Below are 4,967 nucleotides of genomic sequence, written 5' to 3' on the forward strand. Positions count from 1 at the left end.
GTGAAACCTATTCTCTTGCCCTAAATTAGGAGATTGCATTAGAAATAGAGACAAGATAGATTTAGGGAATAATGGCTAGGTAACCGGTATAAAGGATGAGCAGCTTATGGCTGACTGCAAGCACTTTTGGGCGAGTCCCTTTCCATGTAATCTCCCTAAATTCTGTCCAAAATCAAACAGCTACTACATCCCACTGCTGAGCAAAAGGGGCAATTGCTCCCCGAAATGAACCTGGATAGCAGAACTAAACAGCCTTGGTGCATCCCTCACGAACCCCCCCCCCCCCAAATGCACCAGCGACGACTGGTCAGGCCGCTCCTGTACGATTACCAGCGGTACCAAAAGGCTTGCTGGGCCCTGGAGTTGGGAGTGGGGGATTTCCCCGCATCCACCTGGGCCCAGGCCCCGCCTAGGCACTGTCCCCTGCAGGGCGCCGCCCGGCTCTGCCCGGCTCTGCGGCTGGCCAGCATACACGGAGCCCTACCCGGCCCCGGTCCCCGGGTTTCCGCCCGGTTCTGCTTCCTGCCAGCCTCTGGGCCGCCTCCGCGCCAATCCACGTGGTAGCCCCGTCCACGGGCTTCTCTCGGGTCACCTCCCATCCCAAACACGTGAGCCCTGCAGGCTTCAGTTCCGCGCGGGCACAGGGGCGAGGCCACGTTGAGTGAGCCGCACGGCCCTACGCGCACGCGGGCGCCCCACAGGTGCTCGCCCCCACGCTCCCGCCACGGGACTACGAACGAGCCGGCGCTCCGAAGCGCTGGGGGCTCTCACGAGCCTGGATCGCGAAGGTTCCAGGACCGGTCAAACCCCCGGATATGAGCTGGGCGGGACGCGGCCCGCCTTCAATCTCGGGCAGTGGCGAGAGCCAATCACAGGCCAGTCTGTCCCGCTCTTCCAATGGTCGGCCTGTTGCTAGCGCTGCGCCAGGATCTGCCTGCGCAGTTGCCTAGGTCCGATTGGCTCCCACCGCGGGGCTGGGTCCTCCCTTTCCGCCCTTCCCCAGCCCGCCTCCGCTCTCCTCGTGCGCAGTTGTCTCACAGAGTAGTGCGGTCTGGCATATGCGGGCTGTAAGAACGCCGTCTGGCCCGTCGGTCGCGTCTCCGGGCGCTGTCCATCGCTGTGGTCGGTGGCAGGAGCGCGCGGCGGGGGAAGGGGGGGTGGGGACAGGGCCTCAGACGCCAGCTTTCCCCCTGACCCCGTGCCTGCCACTCAGTTTCTGAAGAGCCGGCACAACCGCAAATGCCCTGAGCAGGTTTGCTGTGCTTTCTTACCTGCGCAGCCCTCGCCCTGGCACCAGCCCTGGGGGCTACATTTACCCCACATTGCAGAGGAGGAAGCCGGGCCTCAGTACAGCCTGCCCGACCCTCACAGCAGTCGGAAGGGCTCAGGGCGGGTGGCGACTTGGGTCTGTCACACCCTGGCGCCATGGCGCCGTAACCTGGATGCACCGAAGCCGCCCCTGCCTCTTTTGGCATTCAAGCCTTCTCCAGCCTCACCTGCCGCGTGTCACAGCCCTGTCCTCCTGAGCGAGGGTGGTTCCACCCCTGAAGGCCCTCTCTCCCCCCCACACGCCTCCCGACTTGGAACTGATGGTAGCGGCCCAGGGCCAGCCCCGGAATCAGACGGCAGAAATGTTAGGGAGCGCGTGCACCCCAATCTCTGCCCTAAACAGCTCCCCACATAGAGCTAGTACGACCTGAGGGCCCGGGAGGGGAGACGGGTAGGTCAGCTTCAGCGTGGCTAGCTACTGTTCACAAAGGTGAAATGTCTGTCCCTCAGCAATGTCTGTCCTGTTCCAAATGAAAGGGCTGTCGGTGGCAGAAAGCTCAGGATTTGAATTCCAACCCTACCACGTCCTAGTTGTGTGGTGTAACCTCTCAAGTTCCTTAGCCTTTCAGACGGACGGTTTCCCAGTTTCCGTATCTGTAAAATGGGACTAATACAATCTGCCTCATAAAAATGCCTAGCATGACTGGGTGTTCAGTGTGTGGTTCAGGCTCTGTTCCAGAGACTTCACTTTGCAGAGGAAAAAACCAAGACTTTGTAACTTGCTCAAGGTCCTATACAGTTAGTAAGTGGCCCAATGAAGATTTGAACCTAGGCAGTTTTGACCAGTGACAGAAAGCATAACCACAAGCCTCTGCTGCCTCTCAGTGGCGTTCGGTTGCTGTGAGGATTTCATAAGCTAAGGAGTGATTGGCAGCTAGCAGGTGCCCAGTACATGCCAGTTGTGATAAGTAACAGAAACAGTGGTGAACACCTATGCAGCAGGGCAGAGCAGGGGCTCTGATTGCAGGCCTTGGCTGCCAGACCCTGCAAAGGCAGAGGCAGGGGTGGCAGCCGAGGGAGTGAACTGGGTCCCCCAGATGAGATCTTCTGGGAGGCTTGAGGGTTCTCAGAGAGTGAGGTCCAGAACAGAGAACAGGGCCAAAGGTATGGAAGGTGCAGGGCTCAGGGTGTCCGTGTTTTCCAAGACGGGGTCTCCTGACCCATTTCTGCTCGGGGCCTGGCAGGACCTAGAACCCGGGCAGAGATTGCTGAAGGTTCTGGGGTAGGCAGTGTTAGATATCTGAGTGTCTCTGGGAGAGCACCAGGGGGCAGTCATTTACTGTCCTGTCTGGGCCTGGGGGAGGGAAGGGGAAGATGGGGACACCCAGCCCCAGGGGGGCATGCTGGGGGCAGTCAGGGTCTGTCTTGGCACTGCTCCATCCCCCTTGCATGGGGCCTAGGCTAGGCTTTTTTTCTAAATTTGACCAGTACTGCCCAAGGTCTGAGCTGGCAGGGCCTGCAGCCTGCTTGGTGGGGATTGGTTTCTCCTCCAGAACCTCTCCGAAGGAGGGCCTTGGAACACCAGGACCCCTGCTGAAGGATTGGCCTGTGGAGACACTCCCAGGGTTCAAGGCTTTCAGGCTGGTCGGGCCTAGAGAAGGGGGTCTTCAGAATCTTCAGCAGGTCCACTGAGGGGATTATAAAAGAATAGCTTACCTACCAGGGCTCAGAGAGAGGGGGGTGGATTTCAGAGGGGGAGGGGAACTCAAATGAGGGAGAGGTATAGTGATGGGAGGTGGAAGTTCAGTGAAAATGGAAGAACTCTGGGATGCCTGGGTGGCTCAGTCGGTTGAGCGTCCTGGTTTTGGCTTAGGTCATGATCTCATGGGTGGTGGGATTGAGCCCCATGATGGGCTCTGCGTTCTGCACAGTCTGCTTGGGTTTCTCTCCCTTTGCCCCTCCCTCCTCTCTCTCTCTAAATAAAATCATAAAAAAAAAAAAAAGATGGGAGGGAGACGCCTGGGTGGCTCAGTTGGTTAAGGGTCTGCCTTCAGCTCAGGTCATGATCCCAAGGTCCTGGGATCAAGCCCCATGTCAGGCTCCCTGCTCAGCAGGGGGTCTGCTTCTCCCTCTCCCTCTGCCTACCACTCCCCCTGCTTGTGAGCTCCCTCTCTCTGTCTCTTAATAAATAAATAAATAAAATCTTAAACAAAATAGTTCTAAAAAAAGAAAATGGGAGAACTCTGAGAAAGGGGGGTGGTCATTGAAAAAGCTTGGGGTTGGGGAGGGATGCAGTGAGGGGTGGGTCTGAGTAAGGGGGTGCAATCAGAGAGGAATAGGGAAGACCAACCAGGGTGGTGGGAGATCAGAAGGGTCTTGGAGAGGGCTGAGAGAGGGTGGGAGAACTCAGAGAGGGAGGGGGCTTAGGGGAGAAGGCTCAGTGATCTCTCTGGTCATTCATTCACCTAAATAAGTCCTCAATTACCCTGTCCCATTATCCCGCCAGCCTGAGCACATAGACTCAGTAACCATCCTGGAGGGACTTCCAGAGAAACTTTCAACCCATCTTGGGGGGTGGGGGCAGAATGATGTGAGAAGGAAAGGTTTACCCAGACCTGCCTTGGGGTCAGGGCCAAGCCTGAAAGCCTTCCCCATGCCAGGCCCTTCTTGGCCATGAAGAGAGCTGTCCTTATATCCTTGGACACCCTTGGGACTTTGGCCTTCCTACCATTGTTAGGAGACTCTGGGCAGCTGCCAGTCTTCATGATTCTCCCTTGATTCCCATCCTGCAGAGGGCTGACAACACAGACAGCCAAGGTAGGAGAGGGGCCTTAGAGGTCATCAAGACCCCAAAATGGAAACTGAGCCCACACAGGGTGGACCCCAGACCATACCTCTAACAGGGACAGAGCTGGCCTCAGCCCAGTGCTTTTTCCTGAACACAGAGCTGCTTCTGCCACCTCAATCCTTTCTTTAATCCAAGCCTTTCTGGAAGGTTCTGGCCTGTTCAGCCCAGGGGAGGGAGTGGGGATAGACTTTCTTCCTCTGAGGCAGCACCTGGACCACTGGTGCCACATCTTGATCCAAACACTGCCACCATAGTTTGGACAGGGTGGTGTACCAGGCTGGTACACGTGCTAGGCTGGAAGGAAGGGTGGAGGGGGTCATTATGCTGCAGAGACTCCTCACAGGGCTGGTGGGTTTTCCCCCAGGGTCCCCAGACATGACCTTTTCTCTCTGGATGTTGGGAACCCTGGCTGGGCCCTTGGCTTTCCCTTGCCCTCAGCCTGCCCTTCAGAAGAGATGGAGGTGGCTGGCTGGCCAGTGAGGCTCTTCCGCCCTCCATGCTCCTACATGAAGCCATCCAGCGCTTCTGTTGTTGATCTGGAGCTATTCCTCTTCACTAAGCCTGGGATCCCTGGCATTTTTCATGCTGCCAGTTCTCCCACCACAAGGAGTGGTGGGCAGAGTTGTCTCCTAAGAAGCCCATGAGAACATGGCTCATCCTTGGGATAGAGAGTGAGGTGCACACAGTGAGGTCCAAAGCCGCCTGGCCAGGTGGAAGAGGTGGGAAGACCCAGAGCCCTTAGCTAAGAGGATTGTGGTGGGGATGGAGATATTTTCCACTCATGTGTGGGTCTCCCCCCCCCTCCATGGAACCCTGTGCTCCTCAGGGCTGGCACACAGGGGCATTGTTT

The sequence above is a fragment of the Phoca vitulina genome, unplaced genomic scaffold (genome assembly GCF_004348235.1).
Source record: "Phoca vitulina isolate PV1807 unplaced genomic scaffold, GSC_HSeal_1.0 scaffold45, whole genome shotgun sequence".
NCBI lineage: Eukaryota > Metazoa > Chordata > Mammalia > Carnivora > Phocidae > Phoca > Phoca vitulina.